The 17,545-nt window shown below is 42.6% G+C and overlaps 1 long non-coding RNA gene across 6 annotated transcripts in view; it reads left to right on the top strand.

The window, feature by feature from the left end:
- The window catches only part of LOC148422789 (uncharacterized), a 39,762-nt gene that overhangs the window by 19,461 nt on the left and 2,756 nt on the right, over positions 1 to 17,545 (top strand). For 2 of the 6 annotated variants that reach the window (XR_015866011.1, XR_015866007.1), the window contains 2 exons: positions 4,586 to 4,753; positions 11,557 to 11,618. This is a non-coding gene — a long non-coding RNA (uncharacterized LOC148422789). Of the gene's footprint in view, positions 1 to 3,836; positions 4,754 to 11,556; positions 11,619 to 17,545 lie in introns of those variants that run through there. The other 4 variants (XR_015866008.1, XR_015866010.1, XR_015866009.1 and 1 more) reach the window with 4 other exon arrangements.

Raw genomic sequence — 17,545 nt, forward strand, 5'->3', positions numbered from 1 at the left:
ATGGATGGATAAACGGCCATTATAACAATTGACAACTTGAAAATATGCAAAATTGTGAAATTGCTTTGCACAAGCAGCAGAATGCTGGATGGGTGCTTCACAAGACAGGTTTTACAATATTTACCACTGAGGCATTTTTAAGCAAGTTGTGTACAAGCTATGACTGCTATTTTTTTTTTTTTTTTATAAAACTGGTTTATATTTAAATCTGTATACGTTGTTGTCTCAACATTTTTCATAGGAATTGAAATCATTTTTTGGTCGCATTGTCTAACCTGTTAGAGACCATTTTAAATTCAGTTTCCAATCTTCAGATTCAAAATTTGTGCATAATTTCATTTTAGTCACATGGTACTATGTGTCGCTGCTGCGCATGTCTGGTCGGCCATTTTGTGCTGATTGAGCACGTGTGACCATTTTAAAAAGCGGGAAGGCAACACGTGCTCGCAGAGGCATCAAACTTCTCATTTAGCTCCATTGATTGTTCGTGCTCTTGAAACAAGACAGCCCAAAGCGGTCGGTCATAGTCTGCTGCCTGAGGTGGCTGCAGGGGTCAAAGGTCAGGCCCTCTTAATAAGACGCAACATGCTCCCCCGGGACCTCCGACCCCCAGCCGGGATCACCTCCTAATCGGCATTAGTTAATGTGTTTGTAATCTTTACCTTCTTAAAGCAAACAGGGGTGGCGCGCTCAATGGGCCAGCTCGGCCTCCCCTTGTAACACTTTTGACCCGGGGGTCGCGACCCCTCACCCTGACCCGGTGGGTGGGGTGCCCTCAAAGGTTGGGGAGTAATGGAGTGCTTGTGTTTGGACACGTGCGCCGCTCACGGCCAGACCACCACCGCCAGCACCTCCGCCGCCAGGAGGGTTGTCAACTTGGCGCTTGGTTAGTTGTTAAGAATATGACTCACGTTCACACACGATGCAAAAAAAAAAAAAGCAAAAAGCGAGGCTTTTCGACTAGCCTCATCAGGGTGCATTTTTAAAATTTTGTAAACGCGGGCAAACGTATCCCTTACAGGTAGAATGTAAAATTACACGTGCCGTAATTTTTGAACTCAAGTGTAATAACTGGGTAAAAATAACGCAAGCATCATAGGTACACATAATTAAGGCTTCAAAATGAGACATTTCGCCGGTTCATCAAAATACAGACACTGGGAAAAAAAAAAAGATTCTAAATCCGCGTTTTAAGAACCCCATAGTCACAGTTGTTTATTTGAACAGCAACACCAACTTGTTGCAAAGAAATGCTTTTAATAAAAGTCAATCATCTGTAATTAGATTTGCCGTCATGGGTTGTGACCCACTATGTCTATACACACACTAATCTGTTTTCATCCCTGTATTTTAAATATACTAATTAATAAGATAAGCCATTTATGGGCTCCTGCTTAAAAAGAGTTGCATCATATAAGCAAATAAGTAGCAGCAGCGTACTAAAGCAGTGGTTCTCAATTTTTTTTTTTTTTTTTTAATGTTGTACCCTGTGTGAAATATTTCTTCAGCCAAGTACCTCATAATCACAGCAAAGCATTTTGGTATAGAAAAAAAACTTAAAAATAGTGTGCTGTGCAGCGTGTGTCTTGAGTTATTGAACTTTGGAACTACATTTTTAACACTTTTAATCTAGATTGTGTCACACCAATTGTCTTATTTCTGGTTTGTCTGGGAAAATTCCTTCCGTATAAAACTTAACAAAATAAAGGCATAGATTGTTTTTGTTTCTGTTAATTTGTTCTTAATTTGAAAAGAAAGATGTACTGTTCCTTTCACAGCATTAAATAGCTTTAAATCATATTCATCGATACCTACAGAAACCCTGTTAAAATTCCATGCATGCTTCGGAAAACACGAATCACTGCAAAGTGATGAATTCATGCATGCAAATGGACATTGAGATGAACAAATGAGAAAGAATATTTACATATTTTTCGGCACCACACTTTTTAAATACCACTGAACAGTCACAGGTATATCATTTTTAAAAAGAGTGATTATATTTATTACAAAAAAATCCCCAAATGTGTACAAAACTGTCTCATAATCTTCAGCAGTTGTATATCATTCAACTCTCGTATCGCGACAAAACCGATTATTTACCGTTTGCTTAATGATGAATATGCGACCCGGTGTAACCGATGGCGTATTTGGTCCTGAGCCAAAAGTTTGCAAAAACTTTGCCGACGCCATTTTCTTTTGCTTCGTATTCAGGCCTGTTTGCTCTGCCGTTTGAGTTTCTACAACAAATAAAGCCTATCTTCCAAATAGCTCATGGCTAACTAACACGTTTTCTCGGTTATTCATGTTTGGAGATGTTTTAAAAATGTGCACGTGGAGCTGAATCGGCGGCCCGTGAGCGACTGTGCATTTCTACACACACATTAGTGTGTGTCACGAGCAGTTTCATTATGCTTTCGAGCCTCGCTGAACACAACCACACACAAAAAAAAACCACACAAGAATGTTCACAGCGTAAAAGTAGGAAAAAGTCGAATCCCCCACCTTGTCTCTTTGCGCGAGGTGCGTCGTCCCCTTTACTGACCAACCAACACGCTCGCCCTACACTCTGCTCCTGTTTTTTTTTTTTTTAAACCGAGCCGAAAAGAGGCAGGGAGTTGTCGCACAATAGCGTTACAGTAATGTGCCACAAGAGTGGAAAAAGCCAAACGTTGGTGGCTGAGATGGCAGGGTGCTTGAGGGAAGAGGAGCAGGAGACGAAGGGGTGGGGGGGGGGGGGGGGGGGGGGGGGGGGGGCTTCAAGGGCAAAACAAGGGAGCTAGCCCGCTAACAACAAAGGAAATTTGAGGGTAATCATGAAAAATAATCATTTATAAGCCACTCTTATTTTGGAGGAAGCCATTCGCCATCTGGTGATTGCAAGGAAGGCTGTTTTCCCTCCTCTTCCCTACTTCTCTTCTTCCCGCCCCCAAAATTGAAAAGAAAAGTGCTTATTGGCCTTTTTTTTTTTTTTTTTGACTTGGTGCCAGCAGCAGCAGAAGCTGCAAGCCGTCAGCTAGCTTGGCGGTGACACCGGGGCTGCATGTTCCTCAAATAAACCCTCCTGGAAGCTTATCTTTTTCCTGTGGATGTGGCGTGTGCGTAGCAACATTGTGTGTGAGCGGGTACAAGACTAATATTTTTGTTTTATTTTTTTTTCAGATACATTTTTCAGGGTACACATTGTGTGTGCCCCCCCCCCCCCCCTTTTTTTTTTTAACATGGGGAGATGCTTCACCGGATGCTACCATGGCGTCCAATGTTCACATTGCGCCTGCGCAACCCCCGGGGGCGTGTCATCTATCCCTTTAGACACCATCTCTCTCTCTCTCTTTGCACTCTCCTTCGTCCTCTTGGCCACGCCCCATATTGCATCATCAGTCTCCTCCTCCTTCTTTTCCTCCCTCTCTCTCTCTCTTTCTCTCTCACTGGCGCTTCTTTTGCACTCCGTTTCGCTCTCGCCTCTCTTTCTGCTCCAGCCTCTCGCAAAGGGGGGAGACTTAGAGAGGGAGAGAAAGAGGGGGAGGGAGGAGAGAGAGGCGGTGGGGGGTAGTCTGCTGCTATTTCTACAGTGCGGGCCTCCCCGCCGCCGTCGCCCTCCCGCCCGCCCTTCCATAGAGTTGAGGGTTTTTTTTTTCCCCTCCTCTCACCACTCGCTTGGATTTTAACCCTCTGCCTCCAACTTGCAGCTCTTGTGCAAAAAAAAAAAAAAAAAACGGCAACAAGTTGCGCCTCCACGGGGCCTTTTTCACACACTTTTTTTGGCGCACATATTTTTTCATCAGATTCCTGCGCTTTTGGATGTTCAACTTCGAAGTATGCATTTTTGTATTTATTATTTGCTGCAAATATGTGACCTTTTTTGTGTATTTTTTCAATGTTTTGTAAGGATTCACTTCAGAAATGGGAGATTTTCTCGTTGTCGCCATTGCTGGCTTGACGGGGGGGGGGATCGAACCTGCAGGACGGATGGCGGACTCGCCGAGATCCAATGTTTTTTTTTTTTCCCCCCCCTCTCGTCCTCTTCCTCTTTGGGCTTCATGCCGTTCCTCCCGCGGCACACAACTCCCGACATGCAGGCAGACGAGAGGCTTTGAGCCGAGGCGAACCGCCGGAGCGCTTTTCTGGGACGGCTGCCAAGTACAGACAAAAGGGGCCGAAAACGATGAAAGGTGGAAGACGTTTGAAATTGTGCATTTATTTTTGGGGGAGAGCGAGATCATCATTCTCATATTTTGTGTCCACTTTGTACTCTTCAGCCTCGCGTGTGTGTGTGTGGAGTGTGTGTGTGTGTGGAGTGTGCATGTGCGGAGTGTGTGTGTGTGTGTGGGTAGATATAGCAGGCCAGTCTGCAGCTTTGAATACTTTGCCAGTCTGTTGAAGAAGTGAAGGCATCTCAGCCGAGTCGGAGGAGATAAGAGCGTATAAATGGTTTTAATTTCTCACGAGTGGAGCCGTAAGACCCGAGCGGTCCAGGTCGGGTCACGCCGCGTTGGTTTTGGCATACATCAGGCACTGCGTTTTTATTTGCTAACATTCCTCATGCGCACTGGCACAGCAGCCTCATGGCCTCCTATTGTTTCAGGGCCAAACTTGAACTTGGGGGCTCAGACTGCGGCTGGAGGCGGCGGCCAGGCTCTGAGCTGAGATCGCCGGTCGGAAGGAATCGGGAGACGGAGGAAGAAGAGAAGCGAGAGGGGAGAATCGCCGGGGTCTATCGAAAAAGCTTTGTCGACGACGCCTCGGACAACGGGTGAGTTCACGCGAATTTCGTTGACTTGATAAGAGTGCAAATAAACACTAACTGACATCAGGAACGTTTGGCGCCCGAAAGCACTTTTGTTTTCGAAACTTTTCGGGGTGGCTAAGGAGCGGTTTCTCGGTGCTGGTAAGAGGATGCAAGGGGAAGGCCTCTCTCGTGGAGGGATTTACGTGTGTGATGCGGGCCCGAGCGCGTGTCGTGAGAGGCGTACGTGGTGCGACTTTTGACGATAAAACATATAATAATTGCCACATTTGTTGATTTTTGGACGTTTTTTTGGCATGGTTGAGCTCACCTCGTCGAAGGGAGCGTCGGCTTTACTCATTCAACACATTTCCGAATTTTACTTCTGCCTTTGTGCCGCCATGATGATTTATGGCGTTATACGTGTTTTTTTTTTTGTTTGTTTTTTTTTTTGCGGAATATACGCCAAAAAGAACTTTGTAAAAAGTGGAATCGGACAATGTGAGAAGTGCGGTGTAAGTTAGATGATGAAACCCGAGTTTACGCAAAATGTTGTATTTGAAAAAAATGTCAATTGACACATTTCTGCTGTTTTTGCGTAGACTTGAAAATTTGGTTTCTGCAGTTATCCTTTGTTCACACATCCACAGCCCCCCCCCACTGCCTTCCATTCTCCCTGCTTGTGGGTGCACGGTGGCACCCGAGGACGCGTATGGCACCGCGCTGTAGATTTCTATGCCTCACGTGGAAGTTAACTTTCTAGTTCGGTGCAGGCCAAACTAAAAAGCTGCACGTGCAGGCGCATGTCACAAATGTGCACATATCATTTTGAGAGTGCAATGATGTTTTTTTTTTTTTAAACCTTCCATCGATAATCTCTCAAAAATGTCTGATTTTCGAATCATAGGGCTTTTCTTGGCTTATTTTTTTGGGTTATTGTGTACGTCTTACGTTCTAAAAGCTGGAAAAGACACTTTGGAATACAGTGCTGCCGAACTTGAACCTCTGCGTGACTTTGAACTTGAACATGAACTTGGAGTGGAAAGTGTGTGTAATGATTTTTTTTTTTTGTATTTGTTTAACGCACGCAAGAGAGAGAAAAAAGGAACCAACTTAAAAAAAAACAATACTTTTTTTCTTACTTAAATAATTTATGGCTTTTTGAGTTGCAAAATAATTTAATTAATGCTTTTATTAATTCCATTCTTTAATGTAAATGCGGTTCTTTGTTGATGCCGTGAACAACTAATTTTCTTAATAAATTAACCCCTCATCTCCACAAAATACTGGAGTGCAAAATACCATGAACAAATTTAATTCTATGAGTGTGTTGTAATAATATCAATTAAATATTCATTTCAAATGTTTTTATGATGTTTTTGTCTATATTAATTGACCAATGCGCAAACTGTAGAATGCAAAATTAGTCATTAAATTCCAATGACTTGATGAAATATAATTGATAGAAAAATAGATGTAAACCAGCTTTTGTTTTGCTCATTTTAAGTCTTTGTGTTAATAGATGAATTAAAGGATTTTTTTTTTTTTTTTTAACTGCAGACAGTTTTAAGATTGCAATGGGAATGTCTGTCGTGTGTGTGTGTGTTTGGGGGGGGTCTCCACTTAGCCCCACTTAGGGCTTCCACTGATATTTGTGCCTTGATATTTTGTTGCTCATTATATCATTTGAACACACTGGCCTTCTTCTAAAGTCCGACACAAGCTGCAGTTGCAGTGAAACGACACTTCATTTTGATTGACAGTCAAGTCACACATCTTCGAATGACATGCAGAGTATTAAAACAGGTGTGAAGGGTGTCAATCAAAAGTAAGCCAGTATTTACTTGCAAGGACAGACTTTTGGATAGAGCTCTTTAATTATGAAGTGGAATAGGGCCTCCTCGTACTGGATCGCTACTGGATGTGCAGTGCTGTGAGGAGGGATTATGCTTTCTTGTGAACATTGGAGGACTTTTTCACATATCTAATAATAAAAGTTGACCGGCTTGGAGGACTTTTTTTTAATGAAAATACTATAATGTAATAATTACCCAAAGCCATTTCAGACTTGTTACCGCCAGTCAGTCAAGCATAGCCGACATGTTGCGAAAAGACTGGGTTGAGTAATAGTGCTTTGCCCAACACATTATTTTGGGAATTTTCTGCAAAATGTTGCTTATTAATTTAGCTAACTGCAAAGGAATCCACGTATTTTTGTAAATGAATTTTATAAGAGTGATAGGTCCAACTCAGCACTTGTGTGGTATATACGCAACATGTCAGCCATATTGGCAGTGATTATTATGATTTTCTTTTTATTTGGAGTGACACTGCCGTCAATGAAATATAGCCTGGTTACATGTTTAGACTTTTATTCTTGTCCTTAGTCAGGATCAATATAATGCTATCAAGAAACTAGGCTTTTTGCGGTAATTTGAAACGTTTATAATAATGACTTTAATAATAGACCAATCTACCTTTTAAGATTTTTAAGTTGCAATTTAAAGTGTGTTATTAAAGTATAATTACTTTATTGTTACGCCGCAATGATTGTGGTCGGACATTTTTTTTTTTTTTCCATATAACGATGTATTTTAAACCCATGTAATGGAATATTTAACCTGCTTGGAGCAGAGTTTTGGGATTTTCTTTTATGCTTTAGCGAAATAGTTGCGTTTTTTTTTTTTTTGGAGCATAAGTGTTTGGGAAATTCATTTGTGTCCACGTTTGTGTCCATTTTGTCTCAGCGAGCAAAGCGAAGTGAAATGCATTCCACACAAACACATGAAACATGAGTGGAAATAACAGGGTGTCCTCTACTGAGCACACTAGGACTTAATAGGGTATTTCCAGTGAGTTCAAAAAGAGACAAAAAAATCAAATGTCCACTACATTGGACACAAAAGTCTGGGTCTCAGAGGATATATCTTTTTGTCCATTGAAAACATTGGATTATCAACAGTATTTTATTTTTTTATCATATACAGCTCATCAAATTTTGTGAACACCTTCAAAAAAATTAAGAAGCCGATAAATTCAAACAATTTTTTGGCAATGCACAGCTGTGTAAGTGAGTCATTCCAAGTCATAAATAATCCATATAATAAATCTGACACAGAAAGGATGTGCAAAGCAGTCTTTTTGGCAAAAGTTGCCTACTTTGAAGAGTCCACATTATAAAACGTTTTTGTTTACCAAATAAATCCCTCAATATTTTTTTAATGTGGGGGGCTTAAGTACTAATCTATGATCAGGAAAGTTTGAAAATATGAAAACACACTGAATTAGAGGGTGTTTTGATCATTTAGATTGATGCTTCTCATCAAAAACAATTGACAAAACCCTTTGCAAACGAATCCTCGTGAGAACAAAGTACAGCAGGACGAATAAGGAAAAATAGTAGTCCCCCCCAAATGTGTTTCACGGAGGCGTCATAATGACTCCACTGGAGAAAAAAAAAAAAAAAAATCAGCCCTCACCTTTTTTTTGCCACTACACTCAGAGGTCATTAAGTCCATCATGCTGTCGACTGGGGGCGGATTGGGGGCCCCTTCTTTTTTTTTTTCTTCTTCTTTCCCTTTTCCCCCCTTGTCTATGTTAATCTGAATGTCAGCTGGGATGTGGTCACGCGTGATTTTAACCACAGAAACCACAGCACCATGATGTCATGGTGACATCATGCTGAGCTGAAAAGAAACCTTTCACATGGACGCAGGGGCCCTCAATGGCCGCTTTACACAGCTGGAGGCCAGCCAGCTAACATTTAAGCAAATTTGTCAAATTACATGTATTATTACTTTTTTTTTTCTGCTGGTAACCACTAATGTCATTCAGCGCGCACTTATAAAAGAAGCTCTTTAGTCGGGGAGTGTACACGTGTGTCTCAGCGCCGCTATCTGCCTGGCAACGGCCACGTCTAGATAACACAAGAGTGGCGCCCACTCCACTTTTCCTTTCCATTGCTCATATATTTCTACGGCTTTTGGCACTCGCTGTAGCCAAGACAATTTTTGGACCCTGCAGAACTGCCGAGTCAGCCAAAATTGTTTCACTCGGAGATACGATTGCAAACGGTGTGCGACTTCTCCGGCGAATGTTTAAAAAAAAAAAAAAATGCAAACGCTGCAGAATTATCTTTCACCTTGAGTTTGGCTCCCATCTTTAGCAAGGATTAAATCTGCTATATCAACGGATTAGCAAGCACTCTACTGTTGTGCACCGAAAATATGTAATTACTCTTGCTAACCTAAGCAGAATGTTTAATCCTTGGGTGTATGTTTATTACAAGAAACTATAAACAAAATGGCCCCTGAAAACCCTTTATACCATTTATAAAACGTATTAAGGAAACAATATCTCATTTTTAAATTTGAGTGGACCACTATGCCCTTCACTGATTGGCTAGGTGAAGTCACATGGCTCTATTGTCTGAAATAATACATTGTCGTTTAGGCGTTTTATTTGACAGTGAGTTTGTATCCTTTTAAAATCTCATGTATCCTCTTAGTTGCCTTCATACAACCCCTAGATGACTCGTACTCCCATTTGAGAAACATTGTTTGAAACAACAGCTTGATTACAAATATGGCAGCAACACATGTAGACAGACAACATGTAACAGTACACAGTGCGGTCGTATTACTGCACAGAAAGCTCGATTATGAGCTCGATTTAGGAGACAGTCACATTTTCAACCTGTGATTGTTTTGTTGTAAGGACTAAGGGGGCAAAACAAGATGTTTTCATTTATTTTTAGAGCTGGTCTATATGGACCAAAAAAATTAAGTATCTTTTTTCCATTCATTGTGAACAATTAACTTTATGCAATGTGCAAAAAATAAGCTATTCATAGTTTTTCTGGTCTGGAGTGTTGCAATAACATCCACAACTGTTCTTAATCTGCATTCTCTTGTTTTTATTTTATCCTTGTACGCAACATAACACGAGGCCATATCTTAAGAGGTCGGGCTCTACTGTACCTTTGCGTTCTGACATTAATATTTGTTGTGGGTTTGCTGAGTGCACTTGATGACCCGCTTGTTCCATAGTCCTTGAACGGCGTAACAGACTGATAAGTGGTTCGTTTCCTTTCTGGAAATGCTTTGAAATCTCAGTTATGTGTTTTCCCACACTGCTCACAGCCATTTGTTGTACTTGCGCTATGTAGATTTAGTGGCGCACATACAGTACTTGCCCGGGGTTCTTGAGTCACAAGCAGGCACACAACACACACACTCGCAGTGTGTGCGTGCGTGTGTGTGTGTGTAGTACACAAAGTGCATTGAGTGCATTGCGGCGCTATGGACATGAATCTGTCTCCATGGACCGCGGGAGTTGGGTTACTCATGAGTCTATAAACATGTGCTGGCGGCGCTCCAAGGCGCTGAACTGTAATTATAAACGTTCCAAACAATATATAAAAGAACCTCTGCAGCAAGGCCGTGCCCCGTGCCGCAATTAGCGTCTCTGTACGGAATTATCACCTACTCAGCGAAGGCCTCTAATTGGCAGTGTCCTCCGCCGACGGCCTCCAGTTAGACAGGGTCCCCCAAATATACGCACCTCCGCACGCACGTGTCAGAAAGCGCAACTGGAACCCACTGTGCCACACGGGATTCTCGTGATGCGTGTCGGCTCACCGGGGCGAGTGACACAGCGCCTCGTCTGAACATACCGACGAGTGGGTGATAGAGAACCGAGGCGGTGGGTCGGCGCATACTGTACAGCGGGAATGCACCGCCTTGCGTTTGCGCTTTCTTAACTTCCAAGGCGAGGGGGAATTGTTTTCATTGGCGTGGAGTTAGTAGATTAATCACAATGAGTTAGCTTGTGAGCTTATTTGGTTAGTTCGGTTTATCAAACAGTTAATTTGTAAACGGGATGACTCAAAGCCACTAAATCTTAGCGCTGACACAAAAAGAGAATAATTGAAATCCTAGAATTTGCCTATAATAGGGCCTGATTTTTTTTTTTTACCTCAGTGTATTTTAGACCAGTTGAAAGAGCCATATTGAACTAAAAAAAAGATTTTTTTTTTTACCGCAGTGTATTTTAGACCAGTTGAAAGAGCCATATTGAACTAAAAAAAAATGTCTGAGGCCGCAAAAAAATTGAAAGCTTTATATAAGCCTTATAATTAAGGCAGCACATGCTGTAAGTGTCTATTAGCTATATTACCCTACTATCAAAATGACTAAGTAGGCTACAATAATGAGCCTTCATGATTAAATGTTTTCCCTGCAGCGCATTGAGCAGAGAATGACGCATCATGTGACTACTCTGATGTTTAAGTTTAATTTCCATTGCAATATTAATGTATTGTTTTGTTGCATTTATGAAATTAGAGAACTACAATGAAGAAATCTGATTTTCGTTTTTTAAAAAAAACAAGCCACTTGGGACCTGAGCAAAAAAACACAATATTCTTAGTAACAAGTTAGTTAATGACAAGAGATTTTTGAACTTTTTAGCTACTTAATTAGTGAGTAAATTGGCGACTTCGCTATTTGTTAGTATGATAACGCTAATGCTACACAACCAACTAGATTAGATGGTGACGGAAATACTTTACCACTGCATAGCTGCATTTCTGCACCTGTGGATCCACATATTGATAGATCGGAAAAAAATAGAAAATATAATATATATATATATATATATATATATATATATATATATATTTTTTTTTTTTCTATTTTTTTTTTTTTTTTTAATTTGTGTTTTTAATGGCTTTTTTGGGGGGGCGACGCTTACGGATGATATACCCACAGATCAGGTTTTTTAAATGACCTTTTTTGAGCTGCCATAACGTACTTTTTCCTCTCTTTCAGGAAGTTCTAACGTCATCAAGAGGCCCAAAGCTGCGAAGACAGGCGTTGACGCACCTTCTGTCGTAAGTACCCGAAGGTGTTCTGTCGCCACCTACTGTGAAAATGCGGCCGTTCTGTCTGTTGCCTTGTCATTAGACACAAAGAACATCATCTTTAACTTGCGGAATAGTGCTTAGGGTTCAGCCCTAATTGGCCACCATGAGCAGCCCGCCTCGACTCTTTTTAGAAAATGGTTTCCACTCTCTTGCCTTCCAGCGCCGCCATTTTGCGCGGCGCTGCCAAACTAGTCGGGCAGCGGGTGGGAGGAAGAGACACAAATTGGATCCTTTTAAATGGATGCTTTTTTTAACTGCTGCGCCTATAGTCTTTTTATCTCTCCGTTTGTCCATAAACCGCACTCGCTGCCTGTCAGCGTACCTGTCTCCACCCGAACCGCAGCGCCCTGCGTCAGCTGAAGCCCCGGCTCCCGCCGTGCACTCGCTAACCTCGGGCTCCGCCCCTCAGCCTCCAGCGAGCTTGGCTTAAGTGCCAGGCGTTTGATTACATGTGCAGATGTTACTCGGATCCTCCCAACTTCTCCGCACTGCACAGCGTGTCTCGTTAAAAAAAAAAAAGTCACAAGTTTCTCTATTTTCATAGCAAATCCGATGGGTGTGATTTTTTTTAAATTCTTTTTTAAGGTGGCCACAAGGGAGGATTTTGATTCTAAAATGTTTAAGCTAGTGTCTTATCATGAAAACGTCGCTGATTCTTTTGTTTTGCTTTAGTTGCTCCAGGTTGAGGGAGAGTTAAGTTGCAAGAAACCATTCTTGCATGTGTTGAGTGTGTGTTTCTGCACAAAAGTGCATTGTGGTGAAATACACACCAGGCTCACAGAGATCTTGCATTGAATCGTACACTTAACCATTAGTGATTTTTCTTTTAATTTGCTGACTTGGTGGCCTTCAGCTGGGAAATCTAATAGATGTCATGGTAAGCGGTTGTAGTAATAAATAAATACTTGTTTGATGTCTAAATCACTTAGATTCAATTCTTGTATTCCCCTCAAATTTCCATGAAGTTACCATCAAGCAAAAATTGTACTTCCTGCGGATGGAATCGATGGATGGAATGGAAAAGTGCCTTCGCGTACCACTGATTTAGCCTAGTAAGTGCAAAGTATTAGCAAAGCGTTTCCTCCAGACCTACTTAGGATATTTCCACCCATCTCGATAGCTTCGTTTGAGGGTCAGAAAGTCGCCTTTGGCACCATATCAGGGCTCCATGTGCGCATATGGGGCGCGGCGACAACCCATATTGTGATAACGACATTAATTTTAAACGCTTTCCGCATAAGTACGGTGTTTCTGGGCCATAGCTGTGAACTCGGGAGCCCTCAGCCTATAGCGAGCAGATGGCACGCAACATGTAACATATCGCGCCGACTGCCTTGTGGCAATGACGCACAGATGCGCGTAGGCACAAGTGTGCATCGGCACAAGTTCAATTCCACAAACACCGTCCTTGTCCAAAGCACAGTGGGGGGGATTATGAAAACGACTTAATCGGGGTACATTATATTGCGCTTGATTTTGGCAGCGTGCCCGGAGACGATGGCCGCTGCCAAGATTCGCAATAGCAATAGCAAGCCTTGGCCGCGGTTAGCTTGATCTGCGGCGTCAGGCCGCGCCGCCGCTAACGAAGCCCTAGCGCCGACCTGCCGTAAACGGAACAGTAATCGGCTCTTCAAGGTTACAGACGGCAAACGAGGCGAGACTGCCCGCGCCGGCGTCGTGTCTGTCAGCTCGAGTTCATATACAGAAAGGGGTTGGGGGGGGGAATCCGCAGCGCTATTTGACGCGGCCGCTAAATATAGCCGGCGACAGATGCAGCACGATGGGGCACTGCCCGGGCTGACTGAGTGAGGCTCTGCAGGCTAAGCTCAGCATGCAGACGTGACTTCTTCCGCTCATAGTCCAAAGGCCACGTATACCCTCATGCTTGTGTAACTGTTGCACTTAGATGTTCCAGATAGCTTGATTGTCCACATGCACGTTCAAAGAAATGAGAGTTTGAAAGGGGCAAAACCTATCATCTATAATCTTTTTGATATCTAAATTATTTTGCATGTACTTTTTTTGAAAATTGAGTGTGCGCAAGGCTCAGGTAACGACCAATCACAGCTCAGATTTCAAAAACAAAACCAGAAAGCGGGTAAGCTGTGATTGGTCTTGAGAAAGTGATGTCATTTTCAGTCGACGGAAAGCGGGTAAAAACATTTTGATTGTACATTAAAAAAAAGACAATAAATAACTCAAATTAACCACAGACAAAATGTTAAATTGCTCTAGAAAATGTCCAAATAAAATGACCATTCTTTTAAAATAGAAGATTAAATAGGCTTGGTATATGTGAAGTAGAATAATCTATTTCAGAATGTTGGCCAATTTTTTTTTTTAATTTCTAAAGACATTCAATTTCCCATGGGATGTGCAGTGATCAATTTTGTGTTTTATCAAACAACAAGCTCCTTCACTCATTCACTTCCATTCACTGGGATGGCACAAATTCACAAAACCGAAAACCGATATCTGCTTTAACATAAATCAACCATTCATAACTTAACTTGCTCCCCAATGAAGTAGTAACTACACGTCCTGTGAACTCCCTATCCAGCATTCCGCCACCTGGGCACAAACTTGATTTTATGATTAAGCTACTTTTTGTCCATTTTTAAAATGACAATATTGCAAAGTGTTCTTCCTATACGCTCCCACTCCCTTGTTTGCATCCCACACAAGTGCGTGTTAAAAGTCTTTGTGTACATGTGACTGTACGCAGCGTGTGAGAGATGAGAAGCAGCTGCCAAGGCCGGGCCGGCTGAGTGGTCCGGGCAACCCCCACCGTGTGCCCTGTCATTACAATCATCTGTCTCGTTTTTCATCTTTTTTTTTTTTTTTTTTTCTTGAAGCTCCGAAGAAGTGGCCGTGGGGCCGCAGTGGGACTAGCTAGCTCGCTCTAATCCAGCCCACTTCACCTGGCATGTTTACGGCCCCGCCGGTTGGGAGGGTAGGCTGCTGGGGGGGGGGGGGGGGGCCCTTCGTCTCACTGTTTGACGCGCTCGCACGTGCGTGCATGTATGCACACGAGAATAATTAGGATTTTTCTCGCACATTTGTTTCAAGCCGCACCATGTCTTCCCTCGTGCGTAGGTGACTGAGAGGTCAACCTGTCTGACTTTGCGCGCATACCCAACCCCCCCCCCGACACATGTAACAGGACCTGTCCATGTTGCTTCCTCCTTTTTCGCTCCTGTACCCCTCGCCAGCGCCCCCGTTCCCCCTCTCGGCCTGGTATAAATAGTCATGTCTCCTGTGCTACTCTAGGACGCCTGTGGAGCAGCTATGCTTTCGAAACGTTCCATATTGTCGCTCTGGATTCCTTCTGTCTGCACTGTCACACGACTAACATGCGCTGTAAAAATATATAGATAGGGTCGTTACACAATCAATAGATTTAGCCTCGAGGCGGCTTATATAGACACAATCAATAGATTTAGCCTCGAGGCGGCTTATATAGGTATATTTTAAACTTCTTCAGTGGTATATATGCATATGAATAACATTTAGCACATTAACACCATTTCCAACTAGGAAATGAAGCGTCTCGTTTACTGAAGCAGCACCTCTCACCATGTGGCTGCCTTGTCCCTTACATGACGTCATTGAATGCTGGTCGGCCACGAAATATAACAACCATCTTGACCGCTTATCCGCACGAGGGTCGCTGAGCACTGGAGACTACCCTAGCTGAGTGAATGAATGAGACAAAACGTGTTTTACTGACAATAAATTGCGAAAGTGTTGGAGACTGCCCCTCACAATGAACTGTTCAATGTGGGAAAGCAGCATTCAGAAGAATATCTCTGCTCGCTGGAGAATTTACTACTGATGTCTTTCCGGATGTGTGCGCCCAAACACATATTTTTGCCACGTTTGCATTTTCTACCGTAAAACGTAACTAATAAATGACATTTTTCATGCTATTTTCGAGGGAAATAGTGAAATAGAGTAAAACTGAATATCATACGTTTTTCTCAAAATGGAGGTTCCCGGAGCCATGCAGTTGGGAAAAAAAAATAAACAAAAAAGGGAACATTTCACCAAGTAGCCCGGACCATATCTTAAAACAAGCCCCCAAAGCCGACAAAGAACCGTACCTATTTAAATGTTGGCAAAATAGAACGTTGTTGAGCTATTCAGTCCAAACATCCAGATGCTAAGCTAGCCACCGCACTGACCAAAGAAGCCCATAGATCACATTACAAGGTTAGAGCACTTCACTTAGTCCTATGGCTGCACCGAGACCCAATATTGATCGATAGCACTTAGACTTAAGTGTGATTGAATTAAAGTGGCTTTTCAAAGCGTGCCAGTCTTGCGCGCCGATGCCGCTTCTTGAACCGTCGCCGCGCTTCAGCGTCGTGCGCGGCGCGTCGGCTCGTCGCTCCCGCCGCGCGTTTGTGTGACACGATGAGACGCGGAGGTGCCGAAAGAAAAGTAGGCCGTCAGCTGCTCGCCGAGGTGCCCGGCCAAAGCGGCTATCCGTTACAAGCTCTCCGCTTTCGCGCGTCTGAGCCGCCTTGCTGACTTTGCGCACTTCTAAGAAACCCCTCATAGCAGAGGGGTGTTTTTAGCGCCGGGGGCCACTCATGCATACTTGCGTGCAACATTTTCCTGTCACTGGATGACAGCTACTGGCTTCACTTGAAAGCAGCAGACGCTCAATCGGACTGGACTGGGAGCCAACTACTAGATTAGAATGAGCCGTGTCCAGTCAGCGGCCCGACAGGGCCGCGTGCCTCCAACTTCGCTGATGGACGATCCGGGAATGAAATGCGAGGTGTCTGATTTAAAATATCTTCTGTATGATCAACAGTCGGAACAGCGAAGGTTTATTTGGCCGTTACAGTAAACCTTGGGATCGGAGCGTACGCAAGTGAGAATGAGGAATACTTTTACCACTTACCTACGCAAACACGCATGATAATTCTTGCAGTGCCATGGATGAGAATCCTTGTGTTTTTAAAATAGTAATAACAATGATAAATAATAAAATTCTCATCAAATACATTTTTTTATGGAGGGTAGCTCACACCCTTGACTAATGCTTTCCTAATATTAGCCAATTGAGCACTGTAGTGACCACTGGATGGCAGTGTTTCCACATGTACAACACAGATATTACCTACATGCAGTTCAAAGTATGGAATGGAAATCAATCTTGCATATACCACCCATATTTACATAGACATAGTACACAGTACTCAGTCGCCCTTGAAAAATGAGTGAATATGCTAAATGCACTAGCCCTCTCGAGGTTACCTTTTCCGATAACGCTTGGCAACAATAACAACGTTATGTAACAACAATGATAAATAATAAAATTTTCATCAAATATGTTTTTTTACGGTGGATAGCTCACACCCTTGACTAATGCTTACCTAATATAAGATGATCACTGATGATCACAAAATGATCACTGTAGTGACAACTGTGACCACTGGATGGCAGTGTTTCCACATGTACAACACAGAAATTACCTACATGCAATTCAAAGTATGGAATGGAAGTCAATCTTGCATATACCACCCATATTTAGATAGACATAGTACACAATATTCTGTCGGCCTTGAGTGAAATTTCATATTTTGTGTATATACTGTATGCCAAAAGACTGTTTCGTGTTCTCTTACCAGTGTAATCTTCGTGTAATCAGATAGAAACATCATAACTTTTAAATGATCCTCTCCATTTTAGTAATATTTCTGTGTGTACAAGGATTGATTCGGACCTTGGTTCAGTTTGTTCGCTTCTTTTATTGATTATTGATTGTGTGTATACACTGTATCCCAAAAGACCTTTTCGTGTTATCTTACCAGTGTCCTCTTAATTGAATCACATAGAAACATAACTTTTACATGGTCCTTCTCCATTTTAGTAATATTCCT

Source organism: Hippichthys cyanospilos, chromosome 6 (assembly GCF_059441005.1).
Source record: "Hippichthys cyanospilos isolate Australia breed blue-spotted pipefish chromosome 6, RoL_Hcya_1.0, whole genome shotgun sequence".
Lineage (NCBI taxonomy): Eukaryota > Metazoa > Chordata > Actinopteri > Syngnathiformes > Syngnathidae > Hippichthys > Hippichthys cyanospilos.